Source organism: Cervus canadensis, chromosome 27, assembly GCF_019320065.1.
Source record: "Cervus canadensis isolate Bull #8, Minnesota chromosome 27, ASM1932006v1, whole genome shotgun sequence".
NCBI classification, from domain to species: domain Eukaryota; kingdom Metazoa; phylum Chordata; class Mammalia; order Artiodactyla; family Cervidae; genus Cervus; species Cervus canadensis.
In genome coordinates, this window is record NC_057412.1 from 30,145,381 (window position 1) to 30,171,972 (window position 26,592).

At 34.2% G+C, this 26,592-nt stretch overlaps 1 protein-coding gene across 5 annotated transcripts in view; it reads left to right on the plus strand.

The window, feature by feature from the left end:
* Positions 1-26,592, plus strand: part of CADM2 (cell adhesion molecule 2) — a 1,197,963-nt gene that overhangs the window by 269,180 nt on the left and 902,191 nt on the right. The window contains exon 1 of one of the 5 annotated variants that reach the window (XM_043448932.1): positions 25,735-25,757. The exons of the other annotated variants lie outside the window; for them this stretch is intronic. The gene's annotated coding sequence lies outside the window, so the exon portion shown is untranslated. Of the gene's footprint in view, positions 1-25,734; positions 25,758-26,592 lie in introns of those variants that run through there. 5 annotated transcript variants of the gene reach the window in all.

A 26,592-nucleotide genomic window follows, 5' to 3' on the forward strand; every position in this document is an offset into this window, starting at 1 on the left:
TTGTCAACAAAGGTCTGTCTAGTCAAGGCTATGGTTTTTCCAGTGGTCATGTATGGATGTGAGAGTTGGACTGTAAAGAAAGCTGAGCATCGAAGAATTGATGCTTTTGAACTGTGGTGTTGGAGAAGACTGTTGAGAGTCCCTTGGACTGCAAGAAGATCCAACCAGTCCATTCTAAAGATCAGTCCTGGGTGTTCATTTGAAGGACTGATGTTGAAGCTGAAACTCCAATACTTTGGCCACTTGATGCGAAGAGCTGACTCATTTGAAAAGACCCTGATGCTGGGAAAGATTGAAGGCTGGAGGAGAGGGGGACAGCAGGATAATTGGTTAGATGGCATCAGTGACTCAATGGACATGAGCTTGGGTAAACCCTGGGAGTCGGTGATGGACAGGGAGGCCTGGCATGCTGCATTTCATGGGGTCGCAAAGAGTTGGACATGACTGAGCGACTGAACTGAACTGAACTGATAGATAACTTATAAAAATAACATTATGCCAATATTATCAAAAAATTTTATATTTCCCAATTAAAATATATTTGTGATACTTCCCATATTTAAAAAGAAAAGATAGAGGTTGAGCAACACACTGTATTAAAATTTGATTTTGAACTCAAATTAAGGTAACCTGAATATTGAACCTGGGATATTCCCTTCACTTATTTTGACAACTCTTGTGATTCCGGTGACCTTTAGTTTTCATCACGTTTAATTTTTCTTTGAGAAGTAGTTTAAGATTATTGTAAAAAAACCTAAAATAAACAATGACAACAACAACAACAAAACTACTTTAGGAAGACCAGAAAATCACAGTGAAACAAAACTCTGGAATTTCAATGTTTTATCTTCAAAGAATTCTGGATTTTAAGTCCTATAATCTATTTTCCAGGTTGGGCACTTGCCCGTTGTCCAGATTTGTTCAGTTTTATTGTTACTTATTGTAAAATTTAATTTTTTAACCTAATTTTGCTCATCTTTAAAAACAGACATTGGAATATTTGATCTCCGAAGTCATTATTTTATTACAAGTGAAATTTTAACTTGTCAAATCATACAATCAAATCACAGGAGAAAAATTTAGGTCATTTTATAAACTGATTTAAGTGACTTTTTTTCCGCCTGTCACAATAAATTAGTTAAGATTTTCTTCAATATCTAAGCTTTTTTCATTTTTTTTTTCTGTCATAAATGTTCAATTTAACATTCTGCTTCTCAGCTGTGACTGACTCTTTGCAACCCCATGCACTGAAGCTCACCAGGCTCCTCTGTCCACAGGATTTCCCAGACAAGAATACTAGACTAGGCTGTCATTTCCTTCTCCAGGGGATCTTCCCTACCCAGGGATCAAACCCACATCTCTTGCATCTCCTGCATTGGCAGGCAGATTATCACTAGCATCTATTTTATATCTGCTTTGATTTTATATAAAAGTGACAGTTTATATATTTTAGATTTTATAAACAAGTAAACTACTGAAGATTACAAATAATACTAAATTGTTAAGAAAAAGAAAGACCTTGGATTGGAAGTATTTTTAATTAACTTCACAATCATAATATTTGAAATAGAATCTGATTACTATCTTGACCTCATCTAGGAAAATGATCTTTAAGATCCTACAAAGAAACAACATTAAAGAAAAGAGTTTACTAGGCAAAATCAGTCATTTAAAAATGCAAAAACACATACACAAATACAGACACACACATGTTGCTTACAAATAATTATTTTACTATTAAACAATAGCAAGTTATTTGAGAGGTTTCAAGCCATATGTTTAAATATTTGGATGGAACATGTTTTGAAGTAAGCACATGACCTTTTGTCAGAATGATAAATTTTGGTTCTCATTTCCTTTGTGAAGGGTAAATCTTTTTATCTCCAATGATATCAATCCAAACTGTCTGTTGTAAATCTCTCAGGATGTGAGTAAATGAACGGGCCATCTCTGGTTATTTGCTTCCTCCTCTGAATATTAATTTTTCATTTTTAGAGGTATTTCTGCTTTATATATTGAGTAACTGATATGACCTTTTATAAGATATATATTTTAATTTTAGTAAAACATTATATTTTAGATACACATTTCATATCTATAATTTTTTCTTATGTCTATCTGTTTTATTTTATATCAACCCTGTAGTATAATTTTTCCCAGAAAATTCCAAATTTCACTTCTATTCTTCTAGCATCCATCAATCCTAAAGTTCAAAGTCATCATTCAAAATTCAAGATTATAACATATACCTAAATGTTTCTGCTAATCAATGTATCCTGCTCACATTAATGGTGACTGAAAAAGAATAAGGAATATGATTTTAAAGTAGATGAAAAAGAAATAAAGATATTTAAGTTCAGTAAGAGTATGAATTATAGAGTCTCTTCAAAATGAGAATAACAACCAAATTTTAATTTGAATCTAATTCAATTTGATCAATTGGTTTATTGTGGTTATTATAAGCTCACCCTTGCAAGGAAATAAACTATATCTCTTTGAAGGGCTTAAAAAAATCAGGACTGAGAAATCTCTATCCTCCTTACCTCCCTTTGTTTTTTATATTTATTTTACTATTATTATCATTAACCTTTATTCTAGTTAGATGCACGTGCATATCCTCTAATAGACTGTAAGTCCCTTATAAGAATAAAGGCTGTTGTTTTTTTGTTTTTTTTGTTTTTGTTTTTTTTCATTCTTGCTTCCCTGACAATGCCTAACACATAACGCCTTATATAAAGTCTTTACTCTAACATGGTATGATGACTCAAATGTCACCCAAAAGCACTAAATATTAGCATCTCAAAAACAGTGATTTGCCTTGTACTTTTCACATTATTGAAATGCTTGAGTTTTGAGTTTTGCTTCTATGTATGACTTAAATTTTCCAGGCTCTAGGTCAATTCACAGATATTTCAAAACTCAAATTTAATTTTATGATTTAGGGATACTTTGTTATAACACCCTTTTATGTACTGATCGTAGAAATGTTTTAATAAAGTACAATGGTAAGACTGTAACAAAAGGATAGCAATACTGGAAGGTGTGTGACTTAGATAAGACTTGCCATAAGGAACCTAGAGCAGCTTTAATATACACACAGATGGAAGGGAAACCAACAGTGGATTGAAAAATGCAAAGTTTTACTCACAAGGTGACCTGAGAGAAAGGCTGTCAGTGGGGGTGAAGATTTTACTGGTTTAATAATAAATAGGTATACATAAATAATTAGTTTGTGACAGTTTTAATGACAACTCAGCCATGGGAGAAGATAAATCTACATATTGAAAGAAAGCAGTTAAAATGTTGACTTGCAGAATGACAGAAGTAAAGAGGATACGTTTAAGTGGAGACAGGCAGCTTGTCTAAATATGGCTAATATTAAATACAGGTGATTATAGCATTTGAAATTAAAAATAATCTCTGATTCACTTATTTTAACATTGCCAAGTCCCCTCAGCTGCATATTTCACCAGGTGCTTGTGCAGTTGGAACAACAAGCATATCCAATGATTTAAAAATAACATTCACGGTGTCACCTGATGTCACTCCAGATAAAAAAACACTATTCCCAATCAGAGAGAACACTCTCTGGTGTTCATCCTAACACATCCAAAACCTGCACTACATATTTATGCCATGTATTTTTTAAAGAATCTTTTGGATCTTGAACATATTAAGTAGATTAAGCTTTCTGAAAATTGTAAACATAGAAAATAAATGAAACACTGGCCTTAGGAGTCTTATGTCTGTACAGAGCTCTTTTTTCATGATCAGGTTTAAAGAAAATAAAGATGTTTTTTCTTGTTTTGTCCAAATACTACAAATCAAGTCAAATATAAGTGTGATATTCATGATTCCTTCTTTAAAATGATATTTAAGGCCTATGATTTTAGGAAACTCAAGTACATAGTCTGCTAAATATATTGGTTCAGATTCAGGAAAGAAAATGAGCATTTATCAAGTCATTCAGGCAGACAATGTGCTAGGTGCTTTGTGTGCATTTACTTTTCCCAATAAAAGTCCTATGAGGAAAATATCTTACCTGTTTAGTAGATAAAGTAACTGAAGTCCTGAAAGATTAACCTGATTTCTCAAGATCCAAAAGAAACTCAGTGACAAAAACAGGACTGGCCCTTAGAATTCTCTAGAAAACCATATCTATGCATACCTAAGTACCTGTATAAGGATTGTTTCTCAAATTTATGTGGAAAGGATTAATGATATAATTTTGAGAATGTATTGATGTTCACTCCTGTCACCCTTCTTCCACCAATTTGACTTTATAGTCTGAAAATAAAGCATCAAGAATCACAAGTACATTTGTTTCTATTGGGCAAATGACAGATTCAGTTTCTTCACGCATTTGTATAAAAAAAGGGGGGTGGGAGCTCTTTGAAACATTGTTGCACACTACATTCACATTCTGTTAGTCTGAAAATGAAGGAACTTAATTTATAACACTACAAGCTCTGGTTTATCCAAAATCTTTGAGTAGATCACAGACAGAGACTCTCTAATCTTATCAAGAAATTCTGAGTGAAAAATATAATTGACAAGCTTATAGAAGATAAAAACACAAAATGACAGAGACACGATAAATGAACAGGAAATATCCAGCAACATATTGTAATTACTGGAGTGATTCTAATACATATTTTTTTTTTAAACCATCCTTAACTCATGAAGGTCATGGATATTTGGAAGAAAAAACAGGAATTGAAGGGAAATATCAGATAGTAAAAGTCTGATAGTGTCATAATGCTGTTTTAGAAGTTTTCAAACAAATGAAATATTTTGGTGTTAAATCATGAAGCCTTAGATATTTCATTTTAATTTATCTTATATAAGCCTCTTGAGACCTTTGTGAAACCAGACTTTGATCTTTTGCATTTTGACAATCACTTATAGCATAATTTTCATCAAATTTCATAAGGAATAGTGTTTCTTTCTAATAAATAATTAATAAAGACAATATCTACTAATTGATATATTAATGAGAACAGAATTTTCAGAAGTCTTATAGCTCTTCCCCCCAGTCTGACATTGGTATCGCCCCTTAGCTAGACTTTCAGCTTGTTGTTGATCTTCGGTTGTTGAGTCATGTCCGACTCTTTGTGACCCCATAGACTGCAGCACACCAGGCTTCCCTGTCCTTCATTATCTCCCAGAATTTGCTCAAACTCATATCCATTGAGTCAATCATGCCATCCAACTACCTCATTCTCTGTTTTCCTTCTCCTCCTTGGCCTCAGTCTTTCCCACTGTCAAGGTCTTTTCCAATGAGTCAGCTCTTTGCATCAGGTGGCCAAGGTACCGGAGCTTCAGTTTTAAGATCAACCCTCCCAATGAGTTTTCAGGTTGATTTCCTGTAGGACTGACTAGTTCGGTCCCCTTGCTGTCCAAGGGACCCACAAGAGTCTCCTTCAGCACTACAATTTGAAAGTATCAAGTCTTTAGTGCTCAGCCTTCTTTATGGTCCTATTCTCACATCCGTACATGACTCCTGGAAAATCCATACCCTTGGCTATACAGAGCTTTGTTGGCAAAGTGATGTCCTTATTTTTTAATATGCTATCTAGGTTTTTCATAGCTTTCCTTCTAAGGAGCAAATGTCATTTAATTTCATGGCTGCAGTCACCATCTGCAGTAATGTTGGAGACCAAGAAGACAATTTCTGTCAGTTTCCATTTTTTCCTCATCTGTTTGCCATGAAATGATGGGGCCAGAAGCCATGATTTAGTTTTTAGAATGTTGAGTTTTAACCCAGCTTTTCCAGTCTCCTCTTTCACTGTTATCAAGAGGCTCTGTGGTTGCTTTGCACTTTCTGCCATTAGAGTGGTATTATCTGCATGTCTGAGGTTGTTGATATTTCTCCTGGCAATCTTGATTGTAGCTTCTGATTAATCCAGCTCAGCATTTCACATGATGTACTCTCTATATATGTTAAATAAGCAGGGTAAGTTAAATAAGCAGAGAGACAATATACAGCCTTGATGTACACCTTTCCCAATTTTGAACCAATTTATTCTTCCATGTATGGTTAACTGCTGCCTCTTGACCTCCATACAGGTTTCTCAGAAGACAGGTAAGGTGATCCGTTATCCCCATATTTTTAAGAGTTTTCCAGTTTGTTGTTGTCCACACAATCAAAGCCTATAGTGTAGTCAATGAAGCAAAGTAGATGTTTTGCTGGAATTCCCTTGCTGTTTCTATGATCCAATGGATGTTGGCAATTTGATCTCTGCCAACAGAGATATTTGATCTCTTCTTCTGCCTTTTCTAAATCCATCTTGTACATCTGGAAATTTTGGTTCACATACTGCTGAAGCCAAGCTTGAAGGATTTTGAGCATTACCTTGCTAGTATGTGAAATAAGTGCATTTGTGCAGTAGTTTTAACATTCTTTGGCATTGCCCTTCTTTGGGATTAGAATGAAAATTGACCTTTTTCCAGTCCTGTGGCTACTGCTGAGTTTTCTAAATTTTCTGGCATATTGAGCACAGCACTTTCACAGCATCATCTTTCAGGATTTGAAATAGCTCAGCCGGAATTCTATCAGCTCCACTAGCTTTGTTTGTAGTAATGCCTCATAAGGCCCGCTTGACTTCGCATTCCAGGATGTCTGGCTCTAGGTGAGTGATCACACCATTGTGGTTCTCTGGGTCATGAAGACCTTTTTTGTATAGTTCTTCTGTGACCTTTTTTGTATAGTTCTTCTGTGTATTCTTGCCCCCTCTTCTTAATCTCTTCTGCTTCTGTTAGGTCCTTACCATTTATCTCCTTTATTGTGTCCATCTTGGCATGAAATGCTCCCTTGGTATCTCTGATTTTCTTGAAGAGATCTATAGTCTTTCTCATTCTATTGTTTTTCTCTGTTTCTTTGTGTTTTTCACATAAGAAGTCTTTCTTATCTTACCTTGCTATTCTTTGGAACTCTGCATTCAGATGGATAAATCTTTTGTTTCTCCTTTGCCTTTCACGTCTTTTCTCAGATATTCACAAGACTCCCAAGACAATCACTTAGCCTTGTTGCATTTCTTCTTCTTGTGGATGGTTTTGGTCATGACCTGCTGTACAATGTTATGAACCTCTGTTTGTAGTTCTTTAGGCACTCTGTCTATCAGATCTAATCCCTTAACTCTATTTGTCTTCTCCACTGTATAATCATAACAGATTTTATTTAGGTCATACCATAGTGGTCTAGTGGTTTTCCTTACTTTCTTCAATTTAACCCTTAATTTTGCAGTAAATAGTTTATGATCTGAGTCACAGTCAGCTCCAGGTCTTCTTATTGCTGACTGTATACGGCTTCTCTATCTTTGACTGCATAGAGTATCAATCGATCTGAATTCGGTATTCACCATCCGGTGATATCCATGTGGAGGGATATTGAAGAGTTGTTGGAAGAGTGTGTTTGATATGACCAGTGCATTCTCTTGGCAAAACTCTGTTAACCTTTGCCCTACTTCATTTTGTACTCCAAAGCCAAACTTTCTTGTCACTCCAGATATCTTTTGACTTCCTACTTTTGCGTTCCAGTTCCCTATGATGAAAAGGAAATTATTTTTTTTTGGTGTAAGTTCTAGAAGGTATTGCAGGTCTTCCTAGAACTGTTCCACTTCAGCTTCCTTAGGACTAGGGGTTGGAGAATAGACTCGGATTACTGTGATGTTGAATGGTTTGCCTTGGAAATTAACCAAGGTCATTCTGTCGTTTATGAGATTGTACCCAAGTACTGTATTTTGGACTCTGGTTGACTATGAGGGCTACTCCATTTCTTTTCAGGGATTCTTACCCACAGTGGTAGATATAATGGTCATCTGAATTAAATTTGTGCATTCCTGTCCATTTTAGTTCAGTGATTCCTAAAATGTCAGTGTTCACTCTTGCCATCTCCTGGTTGACCATGTTCAATTTTCCTTAATTCATGAATGTAACACTTCAGGTTCCTATGCGATATTGTTCTTTATAACAGTAGACTTTATTTTCACTATCAGACACATCCAAACCAAGCATCGTTTCCATTTTGGCCTAGCCAGTTCATTCTTTCTGGTGCTATTTCTCTGCCCCTCCCCAGTAGCATATTGGACACCTGCTGACCTGGGATGCTCATCTTTCAGTGTCATATATTTTTGTTCAACAACTAGTTTCTGATTTTGGTGTTCTCATAGGAGAAGATTAGCACATGTCCTTCTACTCCACCATCATGTTACAACTGTCTTTCAGCTTAGTCATTTGCACTATCAATGCAGTCAGTTTTCTTTACATCCAGTCTATGTTTCTTCATCTTGCCCACAAGGCTTTCTCAGAGATGTAGCCAGATTTTTTGCCTAATCCATACATACCAAGGTGACTGCATCTCCCTAAAACTAAAAGTGTCAGGATAGCAATAAGTTAATATGTTATGGTACAATAAAGTGAGCTCATGCTGCTCCTATTGGACTAGACATAAAAGAGATACCTTTCCTGCAAAGTGATTGGAGGAATAAAAACAAATCAAATAGCAAGATAAATCTAGAGACGTATGGAAGCCAGTTTCAATTTATATTCCATTAAATACTAGGGAAGCTTTTGCTATGAATCTTCTTGAAACTGAAATGATCTCTTTATGATCTCTTTTGTCTCTTTCTTTTTTTTATCCTACATTTATTTAGATATTTAAGCTTTTCAGAAAGTAGAACATAGACTTGTTCATCTCTCTTTGGGATATGTCTTTCATACAGGGGTTAGAACCTGCTACTTAAAATTGCTTGGTGATGATGTCACCTAATTTTTTTTGAGTGAGTGGTGAGAGGAGAGAGATTATCTCCCATTTGTGAATTAACAGCTAACTATATCCATATATATATGTACATATCCATGTATATATGGATATGTATCCATATATATATATACACTATCCCACTTCATATATAAATATATATGTATATATATGTATACATGTATATATATACACTATCTTCTATATCCTAAAGATATTAGCAGAATTTAAATACCTGTATCTGAAATCATCACTACCTTTCTAATTTTATTCCAATGGTAAAATATTTCCCCAAATTATAAGGAATATATTTATAAATTACCTTGAAGTCTTAGACAGTTAATATTTTTAAATGATTTATATAAGCTTTCTACTTCTAAACAAGATTTAATATACTCATGCATAGTTTGAATATTGCCTATATAAAGGTTAATTTACAAAGAATGATTATATTTTCACTCTAAATTCAAAGATCATAAATAAGATGCCACAGAAAGTCAAATCCTTTGATACAATAAACCTAGTATTTAGATTGCCAAAAGCTACCAAGTATCAGCTTATTCAGTACAATTGTTAGGTAAATATATCACTGTTCCTATTTTTGTCTCATTCAACATCTTGGTAAAAAAAGCATAAAAAAGGAAATTTTACAAGTTGCCCTTCCAAAAATATTGTTTATACCTCTATAAAGGTGGTGTTTATGATTATTTGTGAAACTTTACCTGTTTGTAGCATTGTATATTTCAGATATAATTTTTAGTAGGGTAGCCAAATAGCAAATAAATATTCCTGTAAAAGAGGGAGAAATACAACAAAAGGTAATAAAAAAAAATGAAAAGTTCACTAAAATGATAATTTTTTGTACTTGTTCTCAAAATTTGTATTGATATGTCTATTATTTCCATTATCTAATCTCATTTTTTTCTTTAAAGAATACTTATACTTTAATTGACAGTACACTATTCATTATGATTATATAGTTAGATTCTCAAATAACTGAATGAAAAATTAAAGTATATTCATATTAAATAGTTTTTCATTAAAGGTTAGAATGCTTAGAAAATACTAAACACAGTGGGTCATATGGAAGAGTATTCATTTGCCTATGTATATCTTTATTTTATACCTATAGAATTAACATTAAATTATAGAATAGCTGTTTGCTGATTTTTTCAACAAAGCCATAAAATAAATAGAGTCAGTTTTATTTTTACAGGGCTGCAGCTGAAATCAAGGTAGAAAAGAATAAGTAAATCTTTGTCATTATAGATTCATGCAAAACACAGTAAGAGATGAAGGATGTGAGTACTTCAGGATGTAAGGGTATCTTAATACTTGCACACACAAATCAAGTTAAAAAGCAGCTACTTAGAACTGAAAACAATTTCTTTTTTTATAATTTGCAATTGAAAGTGGAATTGTTTTAGAAAATAGTAATGCTAGTTCACCTATATTTACATATTAATCTGTGAGGCATTTCTTATAAATAGGAACAAATAGTCTTTCACTGCATGAAAATATTACACCGCTTAATACCAACATAATGATAGCAATTGTTGAAAATAAATTAAAACAGTAGAATTATAGACATTAAAGGAATCATTTATGGCTATTTAATGTTATCTTTGTCCTTGTAAATATAATGCTTTCAAATTATAGTAGACTGTCTCATTCTCAGTTTTTGGGAAAATAAGAAATAGAGTTTAAGTGCCATGACAAGTATAAATGGAAATTGAAAAAAGTTAAATGTGATAATAGTGTTGTTTCATTTTCAGATGTTTTAGTCAATGATAAGAATTACACTTAAAATATTTCTATAATTTTAAAATTTGTTCTGTTTCTGTTTCCCTTTAAAGAAATTTTTTATATATCTATATATCAGGCATTCAGCTATGTATCTATAAATCAAACTTTAAAAAATGCTTCAATCCAAACAAAATTCTTTTTGCAATAAATGCCTTTTCTCATGTCTTTTGTCATTTGATAATAAATTTATTTGTAATATAATAGTTGGTTTATGAAATAAGCATAGCTTATGCAAAATCTAATGTATTTATTATACATTATTACCTATAATGTATAATTATAAATAATGCACATATTATTTATAATGTATAATAATAATTATATTATTATTTATAATGCTTTTTAAGAATAATTATAAAAATGGAAATTGTATGCTATCTTGATGTAGGTGAGAGGTCACACAGAAGTAAGTCATATTCCACTCTTAGCCAAATGTACCATTAGAACAATATAAAAATAATTTAGATAAGGAAAGACACATTATTCTAAGCTCATCTATTGTTTAAATAGCTGTAAAAGATGTCTGGAACACATAAACAGGTGACCAAACTGTAATGACTCAACATTTCTCATGCAATTTGCTCTCCTATTTCCAGGACTGCATCCTCAATGCAGAGGCAATCAGCTTGGTATTTAAATAAATTTTAAAAGTGGTATTTTGAATGATTATTGGAAACAGGATTATCGCCAAGTTACCCAGAGTGGCTATCCATGAAACTTGGTCTACTTTACCTCCTACAAAAAAAAAAATGAGATTAAAAAAGTTAAAAAGATTACAAACAATGATTAACTTGAATATTATGTAGCTAGTTGTATAAAATGTTAAGATTTCTATATATATATGTGTGTGGGCATGTTAAGCTGCTTCAGTCATATCCAATTCTTTGGGACCACATGGACTCTAGGCCACCAGGATCCTCTGTCTATGGGGTTCTCCAGGCAAAAAACTGGAGATGGTTGCCATGCCCTCCTGCAGGGGATCTTCCAGACCCAGAAATGGAAAACATATCTTTAAGTCTCCTGCATTGGCAGGGGAATTCTTTACCACTAGTGCCACATGGGAAGTGCCTCCCTCCCCCTACCCTGCCGCCTCTCTCTCTCTCTCTCTCTGTCTCTCTCTCTCTCTCTATACATACACACACACACACACACACACACACATATGTGTATATATATATACACAAATGTGTATATACATATATATATATGTATATATTCTAAGAGCAATTTGAAAGAAGATAGAATACATAGGAGGTATCATAGTAGTTGCTTTGGGTCGCTGATCAAAAGAATGTTAACATCAGGAGTGAAGAACGGAATAGCACTGTGTACTACTCCAAATATAAACATTGAAGGCCTTTACATGAAGCAGAAACATTGTTTCCTAATCAGAGAGTTTTGCTGTGCTGCTTCATTTTGGTTTTTATTTTATTTGTATTTTTAGTAAAATTTAATGGATTGAGAAGCTCAACCGCACCTGAATGTAATGCCCTAGGAAACAGACTCCAAAAATACACTGACCTTGTCATAACCTGAAATGTTCAGTTGAAAACTGTTCAGTTAAAACAGAACTGCACTTGCTATGTCACAGAGATACCACTAGTAATTTAAGGTAACTGTCACTTTAAAAGTAGCCATCAACTCTGTCTAAATATACATTATTTTTATATAAAAACCTGGTATCTTCTTTCAACATGTATTTCAAAGGAAGCTAATACAGTGAATAAGTCTTTAAAGCAACTACATTTCTGTTATGCTACTGTGAAAGAAAATTGTAGTCATTAGTTAAAAAAGTGAATAAAATTGGTTATATGCTACACAGTGACCTTGATATTGATTTTTAAAAAATTCTTGTAACCTGCATGATACCCAAACTACTGTTCACAACCTCACCTGTGTAAAGAAACAGTTTTCCATTTGAAAAACATTCTACATTTCTGAGCTAAAAAAACAGTGTATCGGCTAAGTACATTTTAGTGGTTGGGTTTATAATGGAGCTGAGACATGATATTATTATAATACAACTACATATAATTTGAGGAAAATTAATTCTTTCAAATTTATCTTAAGCTCCATGGAGTTTTTAATAAGTAGGTATGCATATGAAATTGTATTAGCAGCTTTAAATATTAACAATTATAATAGGGGCTAATGAAAGAAACATTGTCTTATGTTTATTGACTTAGTCACAAATTTTGACTAATAAGTTGTTAATGTTCACTTATTTTCCACACTTCTAGTGAAATACACTAGAAATCCATCTAGATATTCCATCAAAATACTAGATTTTTTTCTCAAGATATTGCCTATGAGCCTCAGGCAATCTCTAAGTCTTTTTTGGTTCCTGAGGTTTCAACTGAGAAAAGTGCCAATTAGTTCCAATTTTGATGATGATATTCATGACGTGGTCTCTAATATAAAATAATTTTTGTGGGAAATTTGGTGACATGTTTCCTCAGGATACGGACAGAGACCAATACACTCAGCATTCTATAGTGCTGTCTAAATGTGACATAGTCTATCAATGCCAGCACATTTAAATAGAAAGTGAAAAATATTTCTTTTTATGATGGTCTCTAATTTCAGACATACAGTTCAGATCCTTGGAAACACCTCGATGTCTGACATTTAGGGCTTATATTTATAATTTTTGATGATAACAATTATTGGCTATATTGACTGTGCCAAGGAAGTAAGAATCATATTATGTTTCAATCTCTTCAAATAAAATCATGTCTGAAATACTGTACTCAGTCATTGGACCCATATTTTGAGGGAGATACTGCTAAACTGAGGCATCCATAAGGCAATGACCAGAACGACAAGAGAATTTCATAGAAAGAGAAGAATGAACAGTGTTAATAAGAAGCTCAAATTTATGAAGAAAATGATTGGTTAGGGAAACTTTTTTTTTTTTAACATTGAATTCATTGTCCTGTGGATGATGCTCTAACCTGAGTCTATATGGTGCAGGAAATAACTAAGAGCAGTGGGTAAAATTGCTGAGAAATTCAATATGAGATAGAATTCCCTGAAAATCATGGCTGTCTGAAATTAAAATGTGCTGTTCTTGTTAGATATCTTCAAAGAGCAGATGACACCAGTTACCTTGGAGACTATAGAGTTCATGCCTGGAGTAAAGAATTGGATGAGGAAATCTCTATAGACTTAAATGATTTTGATGTTCTGTGAATTTTATAACTGAACTATTTCCTTGTGATAAACTTTTCCCAAATGTTTCAGTGTTCCAAATGTTCAAGACAGGAATCTATTAAGTTGAAACTTATGAAATTGCAAGCCTTATAGGTTCAAAGTGGTAAATAGTAGCAGTGTCAGGCAGTTTCATTTACACCCATGGTTTTCTGAAACTATGCTCTAAAAAAGAATTGAGTACCCCCTCCCAAATATGCTATTAATCTCCTGTTTTGTTCATTTAGCAAAATTGAAGCCAAATTCAAGAGATGTCATGTGTTTTAGAAGTAGTTGAATTGGTCACAAAGATGAAAAAAATAAATAAAGCTAATTGCCAATATATCAGATTACTTTTACTTAATTAAATTTCTCATAGTTGTTGGTCAAATAGAGAAGCAAACAATAACTAAACCAAAAAAAAAAACCACACAGATTACATGTAGTTATGAAAACTCTTTAAACATTGAAGAGTACCACTGATGCTCCAGTACTTTGACCACCTGATGCAAAGAGCTGAGTCATTGGAAAAGGCTCTCATGTTAGGAAAGGTTGAAGGCAAAAGGAGAAGGGGGTGGAAGAGGATGAGATCCTTAGATGGCATCACCAACTCAATGGACATGAATTTGAACAAACTCCAGGAGATAGAGAACGGCAGGGAAACCTGGTGTGCCACAGTTCATGGAATCGCAGAATCAGACACGACTTAGTGACTGAGCAACAACATGGAAAGTATACTATATCTTTAAGGATACTGGCTTTTATGTAATAGCAAGCAGGACACTAATTTATAAGGATAAATGAATTTATAAGTATATTATGCTAGAAGTAATTACATATCAGGAAAGTAAAACTGAATAAAAGAGAAATGGGAGGAAAAAAAATAGTGGTGACTCACTTTAAACATGAGTCAGGACATCTGCACTCAATCCCAACTGTTACTAATCATTTTAGTGATTCAGAGTAAGGCATGAAATCTCCCTGGCCTGAATTAGTTCATCTATAACATGAATGGTTTGGCTTAACTGACCTCTAGATCAATCTACACTTCTGAAATCTAAAATTTTGATACTGTTTGAAAATATTCAGGAATCAAAACTATAGGATCCTAGTAAAGGCGATCTAAGTTGAAGAAATTTTAACAAGAAATCAATTTGTTAAATTAATGGTAAAATGACTAAATTAATGGTTAAAAATAATATTTAAAGGCCAAATTTTTATTGACGGACTTAGTCCATGAGAGAAAAAATGTACACATAACTGTGTGTGTATTTCTTTTGTATTTTGGTTAAATTCATTGCATAGACTTGGCTGAAATATCAGTTTAATGCCTTGTTTGGTTTGTTACTATAGTGACCTTGAGAATACTCCTTTTAGGTCTCTACAGGAGCTAATTGACTTATCTCTCCAGGTTCAGTGCTCGGAAATCCATTACAGTAGTTGGTGTTGAAGCAGTATTTCCAGTTGGGTACTCCCAATCCATTATTGAACAACATGGCGGGGATAAGACATGTCCATTCTGGAAAGGCACCTGAATTCTCTTGGTGATTCTCTCGAAGAATACCAAATAGCTTTGTCAAAGTTTCCTTGAAATTTCATTGCATTCATTGTTTCCATTCAGTTTTTTTTTCCTTCCTCCTCCCCCTTCATTCAGAATAGGCTTGTCTCACAATTGGACAGTCCCAGGATCTAGTGGCCCTCACACCTTTAACCAATAGGTGTTTTATTTTGTAAATCTCTTGCATACATAGTCATTTCTCAGCATCTGCTTCCTGGAAGGTCTGGACTGATAAGTTACTCAGATCTTTTCCATTTCATTCTGTTTGTTGTTTTCTAGTTGCTAAGTGGTATCTAACTCTTTGCCACTTCATGGACTGTAACCTGCCAGAATCCACTTGCAATGCATGAGATGTGGGTTCATTCAGCTTACTCATCTATAAATTGGAGATAATAATACCTAATTTATTTGGTTAGGATGAAAACTATATGATCTCATCAATGAAAATATGGCATTTTGCTTATACAATGCTAATGTCTGTTATTTCTCTCTAGCCAAATTGGACAGCTAAGTTATTTGGTCTCACCACTCTTATTCACATTGTGCCCTCAAATTAAATTACCCTCTCTATCTACAAATAGCTAACTCCTACAACATTTCAGTTCAGTTCAGTTCATTCGCTCAGTCATGTCCGACTCTTTGAGACCCCATGAACCACAGCACGCCAGGCATCCTTGTCCATCGCCAATTGCAGGAGTCTACCCAAACCCATGTCCCTTGAGTCGGTGATGCAATCCAAACATCTCATCCTCTGTCGTCCCCTTCTCCCCCTGTCCTCAATCTTTCCCAGCATCAGGGTCTTTTCAAATGAGTCAGCTCTTCCCATCAGGTGGCCAAAGTATTGGAGTTTCAGCTTCAATGTCAGTCCTTCCAATGAACACCCAGGACCGATCTCCTTTAGGATGGACAGGTTGGATTTCCTTGCAGTCCATGGGACTCTCAAGAATCTTCTCCAACACCAAACTTCAAAAGCATCAATTCTTTGGTTCTCAGCTTTCTTTATTGTCCAACTCTCAACATCCATACATGACCACTGGAAAAACCATAGCCTTGACTAGACAGACATTTGTGGACAAAGTAATGTCTCTGCTTTTTAATATGCTGTCTAGGTTGGTCATAACTTTCCTTCCAAGGAGCAAGCGTCTTTTACTTTCATGGCTGTAATCACCGTCTGCAGTGATTTTGGAGCTCAGAAAAATAAAGTCAGCTACTGTTTCCACTGTTTCCCCATCTATTTGCCATGAAGTGATCTACATCATTTATTAGAACAATTGTTAAGGTTACCTCTTTCATAAAATTTTAAAATGTATTTTTTTTCTTCTTCAAAACTGCTAGTACTCTTCAAATATTTTCTGTTGAATGATCACCCTTTATTTTTCAACTGCCGCATTCTGTATGGAAAATATAATTGGGTCTGGGTTTCTATCTCACCCATATTTGCATTTTTGGGCATCTGGAACATAAGTTATCAATAAATGTTAGTTAAATGTTTTAAGTTTGTCTGCTGGTAGTCAGGGGTCATATCAATCAGAAATTCACCATAGAAAAGTTTGTTTTTTCTGTTAAGTACAGTGAGAAACCATTTATAGGTCTAAGTATGCATTGACAGACAGGATGTGTGTTTTATATTGATTGCCATGGATACTCTGTGAAGATATTGGGGTTGAGATTTAAGGTCTGTTCTGAAATAGAATGTTGGATTTGTTGTACCAAAGATTTACAGTGAGCTTTACCTATTACCACTGTAACTTACTAATCATGCCTTTTATCTCTTTTAAAGCAGTCTATCCATTATTTTTCAGCATTAATAATGAACCCGTAAGGTAAATTGTGCTATTAAACTGATGAGAAGGACATTAGGATCTCAGGAAATAATGACCTTTTCTATATTTAACTCACATCTGTAACTGGGATGCTGGGAAATCAATTCAGACTGGGAGTAGCAGAGATTAGGTGATAGAAATATAATGGGAGATCCTCCTCCCCACACCCTGGCCTGGCCTGATAAATGCCATACAGAAAAAAATAACAGATGATTTATTCCTTTTTCCAAAAACCTACAGAATTTCTCTCTTGCTTTCTGAACAAGAAAGAAATCTCAGGCACAGGTATATGGTGGTAGGCTTCAGAGATTCCAATATTTGTTTTAAATACTGTAACATCATTATTTGAATGGATGTGGATGCTTAGAATATCAAACATGAAGGAATAAGAATATAAAACGTATTCCAAAACTAAGCCTAAATGACACTGTCTCAGATTATCTATGGTTCTTATCCCCTCCATTAGTGCAAGTAATCGAGTGTTTGAATTTGAAAGTGTAAGTTTGTCTCATTGTTCCATTATAGGTAATAAAAGTGACCTATGTGAGGATATTAGATTAGCGATTTTACTTAGTATTCACCTTATGCTTAGAAGGTGTGAAATTGTTAACTCATTCAAATTAAGTCATTATCCAACTATGTAACAAATAGACTTGTGCTTATAAAGCTTAACTAAGCAGGTGCAGAGGGAAGCGAGCAGTTCCATCAAATGCTTCAGAAGACCCTTTCTACCGCTGTTCTTTATTTTTACGTCTCATTAAGAGCAGTATTAACTATCACATACCACTCATATAGGGAAAATTGGGAGATATTAAGCATCCTGAATAACCCTCACAAATATTTTAAGTACAAGGAAGAGTTGGTGTTTTTTGTTTGTTTGCTTTTTAATCTTAGCCTCATGTCATCTTCTGGTCGCTAACAGGTAGACAAATGAGGAATTTTGCTATATTAATTTGCTAGAGTTGCTATAACAAACACCATGAACTCAGTTGCTTAAACAGCAGGAATGAATTCCTGCAGGGTTGGTTTCTTCTGAGACTTCTCATCATGCATTGCAAATGGCCACTCTCAGCGCCCTCTGGTCTGTTTTCTCCATTCTAATCTCTTTTTGTAATAAGTACACCAATTATATTTGATTAAGGCCCACCCATATTTTTACCTTAATTACCTCTTTAAAAACTGTATCTACAAATCCAGTCACATCTTGAATTACTAGGTGCTAGGATTTAAACAGGTGAATTTGGGAGATCACAATCCAGTAGTCATGTATGGATGTGAGAGTTGGACCATAAAGAAGGCTGAGCACGAAAGAATTGATGCTTTTGAACTGCAGTGTTGGGGAAGACATTTGAGAGTCCCTTGAACTACAAGGAGATCAAACCAGTCAATCCTAAAGGAAATCAACCCTGAATATTCATTGGAAGGAGTGATGCTGAAGTTGAAGTTCCAATACTTGATCACTTGATGCAAAGAGCTGACTCATTGTAAGACCCTGCTGCTGGGAAAGACTGAAGGCAGGAGGACAAGTTGGTTACATGGCATCCCCGACTCAGTGTACATGAGTTTGAGTAAGCTCTGGGAGATGGGGAAGGACAGGAAAACCTGGCATGCTGAAGTCTATGGGGTTGCAAAGAGTTGGACAGGACTGAGCAACTGAACAAAAGCAATTTGACTCATAAAATCTGGGAATCTTTTTTCTGTCTATGAAATGCATATTTTTCTTTATTTGAGAAATATCCTTAATTCATATGAGGGAGAAGCTATATAGTGAAATCACTTATGACAATTCTATATCCCATCTTTGGATTTCCATAGCTACTTGCTTTTCTAATTTCTAGCGAGCTATGAAGACTGTATTTAAACATGGAATAATCAAAACAGACCAAGTACGAAAAAAAAGAAAATGGTGAGTATAAGGAAAGAAAGGAAAATGAGTTCAGGGATGGTCAAACACAGATCAGGACCTCTAAGATATTACAGTCAGTATCTCTATGGGTTTTATCTAGGGGATCTTCCCAACCCAGGGATCCTCAGGGACATCTGCTGTATTATTTTAGGAAGTTGCAAAGTAAAACAACATGAGCCACCGTTACACACTCCTAAGAAAATTAAAACCAAAACACTGACCTTGCCAAATGCTAGCCAAGATGTGAAGCAGCAAAAGCTCTGATTAATTGCTGGTAGGAATGCCAATATTATAGCTGCTTTGGAAGCCAAGTTGGCCTTTTCTTACAAAGCTAAACACAGATTTACCAAATAACACAGTGGTTACACCTATATATTTACCCAGATTATTTGGTAGTTTTGGTACACTAAAACTTATGTACCAGTGTTTATTCATAATTGCTGAATATTGTAAGTAAACAAGATGCCTTTCAATAGTTAATATATAAGCTGTGATACATCCATATAATAGTGTATAATTCTACACTGAGAAGATGTGAGCTATCAAGGCACAAAAGACGAGGACAAAACCTTAAGTACATCTTACTAATAAATGAAGCTAGTCTGAAAAGGCTATTGTTGTCGTTCAGTCACTCAGTCATTTCCAACTCTTTGCGACCTTATGGACTGCAGTAGGCCAGGATGTCCTGTCCTTCACTATTTCCCAAGGTTTGCTCAAACTCATGTCCATCAAGTCAGTGATGTCATCCAACCGTCTCATCCTCTGTTGGCCCATTCTCCTCCTGCCTTCAGTCTTTCCCAGCACCAGTCTTTTCCAATGACCCGACACTTCACATCAAGTGACAAAAGTATTGGAGCTTCAGCTTCAGCATCAGTCCTTCTGATCTATCCCGAAGGATTGATTTCCTCAGGATTGACTGGTTTGATCTCTTTGCTATGCAAAGGACTGTCAAGAGTCTTCTCCAGCATCACACTTTGAAAGCATCAATTCTTAGATGCTCAGCCTTCTTTATGGTCAAATTCTCACATCAGTACAGGCGTACTGAAAAAAATGATAGCTTTAACTAGACAGACCTTTATCACAATGTGATATCTCTGTCTTTTAATGCACTGGGTTTCTCATAGATTTTTTCTTCCTAGGAGCAAATGTGTTTTTTTAATTCCATGGTTGCAGTCACCATCCATATTTGTTTGGGAGGCTGAGAAAACAAAGTCTGTCACTGTTTACCTATTTCCCCATCCATTTGCCATGAAGTGATGGGACTGGATGCCATGATCTTGTTTTTGAATGTTGAGTTTTAAGTCAGCTTTTTCACTCCTCTTTCACCCACATCAAGAGACTCTTTAGTTCTTTGATTTCTTCCACTAGAGGAGTATTATCTGCATACATGAGGTTGTTGATGTTTCTCCTGGCAATCTTGATTCCAGCTTGTAAGTCAAAGTCATCGATTCTTTGGCACTCAGCCTTTTTTATTGTCCAGCTCTCACATCTGTACATGACTACTGTAAAGGCCATAGCTTTGACTATATGGACCTTTGTCAGCAAAGTAATGTCTCTGCTTTTTAATACACTGTCTAGGTTTGTCATAGCTTTTCTTTGAAGGAGCAAGTGTCTTTTAATTTCACGGCTGTAGTCACCATTTTGCAGTGATTTTGGAGTCCAAGAAAATAAAGTCTGTCACTTTTTCCATTGTTTTACCATCTATTTGCCAAGAAGTGATGAGACTGGATGCAATGATCTTCCTTTTTTGAATGTTGAGTTTAAAGTCAGCTTTGTCACTCTCCCCTTTCACCTTAATCAAAAAGCTCTTTAATTCCTCTTCACTTTCTGCCGTTAAGGTGGTATAATCTGCCTATCTGAGCTTATTAACATTTCTCCCAGCAATCTTGATTTCCACTTGCACTTCATCCAGCCTGGCATTTTGAAGGCTGTATTCTCCATATCAGTTAAATAAGCAAGGTGACAATATACAGGTTATATTGTGAAAGTTCATATAGTGGAAAGGCTATACACTATCTATATCCAACTACACGGTATTCTGAAATAGGCAAAACTGTAGAGACAGTATAAAGACCAGGGGTTGTCATGGGTTTAGAGAGAGGGAAGAATGGCAGAATAGATGGAATATGGGAAATGCATAGGTCATTGAAACTATTCTGTATAATACCGTAATTGTGGTTATATGACATTATGTATTTATCAAAGCCCATCAACCCTTTACAATACAAGGGGTGAACCCTATTGTAAACTATATAATAGGTGAAATATTTTGTTAGCTCTGAAGCTAAAAATATAAACTATCACTTTATTTTTGTAAAAAAAATATATATACATTTCTGTGCTATGAACATGAAAGTTGCAAACTGCTTTACAGAAGAATGTAATCTGCCCCAAGTGTTGCAGACTTCTTAAAGTGCCTAAAAACAAAGGATATGTAGTAAATACTGACCAGTGATGGTGATTTATATTATCTAAAACTGTCCTCGGGAACAGTAATTTCAGGGTTTTTTTGCCATTGCAAACATGTTCAATTGAAAATAATAAACTATTAACTCCGTCGATGGAAAGTGAGCTGTTCTTGCTAACTGAATAAAATATAACAGTAGAATAAAATTATTCAGTGGGATAATTGAAAAACTAGTTTGAACTAATGAGCTCTATCTGTGTGGTAGCCACTGGATATGGCAATCATGTTGCCATTTTCTCTCTTAAAAATTGATTCTCTGTTTTCAGTTATTATTAGTGGCTTTCATCAATCTCACTCCATCTCTTTCTCTCATTCTCCTTATTGTACAATGTACAAAAAAGTGAGATGGAGGCCAAATCTCTGGGCTGAAAAAATAGTCACATCCCACTTTGAGAGGAAATCAAATATAGAATATTTCATGTGAGTGGCTGTTTGACATTTCCACTGTAATAACAATGAACATATTCTGACCACAATCATTTGCTATATTACTTTTTGATCAGCAGTTTCTTGCCATCATGGAAGTTTGAGTGACATTTGACCTCCTAGGACCTCTATGCCTTGGAGTCTATGTTCAAGTGATAAAACATTTGCAGTGCAACCCTAAATTCTAATTAATGATTAATTCTAATGGAATGGAATAAAAGGAAACCACCCAAATGATGTCTTTCAGAAGCTGATCATAAGTCTCCACAGTGTAATTTGGTGTGAGATTTATCAATTGCTAGAACACTAAACTGCAAAACACAAAATTGATATGCTATTAAAAGCAATATATTTGATTCAATTTGCTCTTATTTTAATAATTGACATAATATGTATAGGCATTAATTTGTTAACACATATTTTATTATAATCTCATTAACGTCTTCAAAATTATATTAAAATTTTCATAGTAATTTTGTTACAAATATATGTTATTTTTGCATACCTTCCCACCATGGTAAAATTCTCTAATTTCTTGATATAATTTTACAGACATTTTCCAGTCTCTCCTTTTTTTTGCTTTCTTTGCCTCTGTAACAACATCTCATTATATTTTTGGTGGGTCATTAGTGATATAAGAGGGTGTAGTGGACTTTTAAAAGTCGATCGTGTAGGCAATTATGCTGATAGCTCTTTCTTGCTCTGGGTAGGTTTTGCTAGATTGTCCCTGTAGATTCTTCTGGGTAAGTTGACCTGCATCTGTTGTTACCTGCTCCAGACACATCAGGTTCTGCTGCCACCCCGTTGAGACCTAGCTGGCATTGGGACGTCTCCGTTGTTATGCTGCCTCACAGTGTTTTTTCAGGATAGATGATTCATTCCCTGGGCATAGTGGGAGAGAAAAAGTACAACTCAGAACTGACCTAGGTAATTATTTATCTATAGTAGCACTCATCCCTATTGAACTCCCTACTGCTATTCCCCACAAAGGATTAAACACCTCTCTCACCTCAGGTGTTCTTACATACATTAATTATTGGAATTATTATTCTTTCTCACTTCTGTAACATTTCTTACAAGTGAGAGAGAGATTAAGATGTCCATTCCAGGCATAACTAATTATACAAGGTGAGCAGAATAATTGAATAAAACTATCTTTTTTGCTGGATATTTTTTGTTTCATAATTATATTAAAATATTTCACTCACATAGCTTTCTAAAGCTTACTTTTAAAGGATATTTATAATTATTAAGTTAATTGCAAAAGGTGAAAATAGTTGTTGTGTTTACCACTTAAGCGTGCTCCTTCTCTTCACCCATATTGATATATTTCTAGGTATTGATAGATTTCAAAGTATTGATGGATTCTGTGTGAGAAAACTCACTGATGAGGTTGATGTAAGTGTAACTGAGGATCTCAGCTAATAGAGAACTCTTTCCCAGGAAGGGCTATAGAAACAAGCAATAGATAATCTCTTTGCTTAGGAGATGAACATTTTGCAAGCATGAACAATTAAAACTGTGAACTAGACTCTAAACAACTCCAGATATTTATATAGAATCTAGCACTTTAAGTAGGTCCTTAAGTACTATTTTTGAGTGCATGGCTAATATTTATAAAACAAGTTTTAATTAGGGCCACTATAGCCATTTTCAAGATTAGACAACTGAGGCTTAGCACTGTTAGTTTCCCCAAGGACACACAAATGCCAAAGATCAGAGAGTAGAATTCAAACTCAGGCCAACCAAATGCCAGAGCATCACAGCTCTTAACTACTAGACCAGACAGAATAAAGAGAATGCAGAAGGGTGAAATAAACTCCTACTGATAATTATGAATATATATTAGGTTTAAATATACCTGCATGTATTAGAAACATACTTAAATAATACACCACTTCAGTGATTTGTGGTCTAAAAGTAACCTCTAAGAAAAAATAATTTACTTATGAATACATTTCCAATTTTACAGATAAGGGTATCAGAATGTTTATCTGTGTTCCCTTATAGTGATGACAACTTTTCATTCTATACATATAATTGAAAAATTGAAAAGACTTAAAAAGCATCTCACAACCTAACAACTAAAAAGTTTTTCTGATTGTTTAAATTAATTTCAACATAATAACCATGTATATAATAGTACAAGTTCAGGATAATTGCTTACCACCTTAATTCTTTGTCTCTCTCTCTCTTTTCCTTTTTTTTTTTCCCCGTTTTTTGAAACATTGTGCTTCTTAAAAACTAAGGTGGAAATAGCAATTTCCTGGCAGTCCAGTGGTTAGGAATCTGTTCTTTCAATTTTGAGGGCCTGGCTTCAATCCTTGGTCTAAGATCCCAAAGCTTCTTGGTGTGGCCAAAATAACAAAACAACCAAACAAAATTAAGGAGATGAGTTTGAGTAAGTTCCAGGAGTTGGTGATGGACAGGGAAGCCTGGCGTGCTGCAGTCCATGAGATCATAGAGTCAGACACGACTGAGTGACTGACCTGAAAATTTAAGACATCAAATTTTATGTTTTCATGTACTATGCCTTTTATAAACATGAGGTAAAGACATATTTTATGGTGGAGTGTTTTGGGAGCTTTTAAAATTTCTGGTCTTTAATGATCAGTGTAGTTATTTGATAAGTGATTAATGTTACATAATTAATTACTATTCTTTGGCTCTTTTCTTTTTTTGGAAAATACTTTGGGTTCTATCATTAGTCCCAGTGTTTACTACCACTCTTGTGTATTTTCTTAATCTGAAAATAGAAATGATACCATCTCTTGTTATTGTCAGAATTAACTGCAATGGAGTTTATGAAAATCTTCTGGCATGGCATATCATAAGGTCAAGAAATGTAGCTATTTTTCTAAAAATTAATATAGATTTTTATTAGTGCTAAAATAAAATATTGTGCTAAAATAAAATATTGTGCTAATATTTAGATGAGAGGAAAGAAACCTCTAACTCTCTAGAATTTACCTTAAAAACTTACCAGTTTGCCAAAATTTGCTTTCTAGGAGGGCGTAGAACCCTCATTTTAATGGATATGTATTAAACTAATAATTTCAGTAGGTTATTTTTCACTTGTTATGTCAAATTTTGTATTTTTCAGCTCAAACCATTCTCATCATTTTAACACTTATTTATGGCATGAACAAATAAATGGTATAGGAAGTATTCTGGAAAGAAAATAGTGTGGTCTCAGACCAGTGAAGGATAGAAACTTGTGGTGTTTCAGCTTCCAGCAGCTAGAGAAGTGAAGTTGTAACTTCCCTTGGGATCACCTGTCTTTCCTTGAGTGTAGGGAAGGGCCCAAAGGGAAAAGTCAACTAGCCCACTCAACAGCTTAGATGACAGTGAACAAATGCTTGACTAGAACATGTGTTTTAATGAAGTAATTTAATAAAATATTGTCTAAGGTAATGCATTTGAAATATTAAGATATTTGTTCAGGTGACAAAGTTGATTATTTCCTGCCAAAGCTAATTTTTTTCAAGGAAGTTGACATAGAAAAGAAATCTAAAATCTTAACATTATAAAATCCTCAAATGTAAATGACTTTGCAAAATTGTCCTATAAATAGCTGCATATATATATATATATATATTTTTTTATATATATATACATGTATATCTCAAATTACAAGGCAATAAGGAATGTCCTTTAATATCATAATGGATGCTCCATGAGTGTAACAAAACAGTAAGCATTTTTAATACTAATCATTATCTTTCTTTCTTCCCTGTCTCTCTTATAGGTGAGTAACTGAAGGTTAAAATCAGAATTCCTGGATATGAAGTATTATATGCTTTTTTATTGGTGTCCTGTGGGTAAGTAAAGAAACAGACTTGACTTAAGCATTGGATTGAATGCTGAATCATGCAAAGATATAAATTAATGAGTTGTGGCACTTTATCACTGAAAGTCATGACCAAATATTTAAAAACTATTTGTTACACCCATGACTACTGAGGGGGTGAATATTTTCTAGCTTCTAAGTTTTAAAAATGCGTCATTCCAAACTAACACATAAGTAAATTAGGGTACTTTATATTTGAATACCCATGACTTGTTCTGACGTAACTTGCGTCAGTGGATGTTACCTCAGATGGAAGATTTTTCAGAAAAACATAAATGGAGATGTGATTTTGACTGTTTCACCAAATAACACTGACTAGTCTATATAAAAATTGTGGAAAACAAAGTTATATTAAGTCTAAAAATAAAGACTGCTTTACTAAGAAGACTTTAGAATTTAGAATTTTCACCTCGGATATATGATGCATTTTTAAACCAATGTAATATTAAATATAAATCAAATGAAAAATGTTTAAGGACAAAGATTTTAAGAGAAAATGAATAAACCATTCTATTCTTAAAATTCTATGAGAAAAAAACCATTATTTTATTAAGAGTTTTTGTAGCGTTAGGGAATTATTTTCTTTTGCAGTCATTTTTTAACAAATACTGATTTGGTCTAAGATATAAAAAGTGTTTTAAATAAGTGACTCTTCAAGAATCATTTCAAAAGAGAAAACAGCTTTTACAGTAAAACTCAAATGTCAAGGAAGGTTTCTTTATTACAGATTAATTGCATTGATAGAGGTTATTAGTGCACACTGAGATTTATGAGCTGAAAATCTACTTTAAAAATTAAAGAATCAG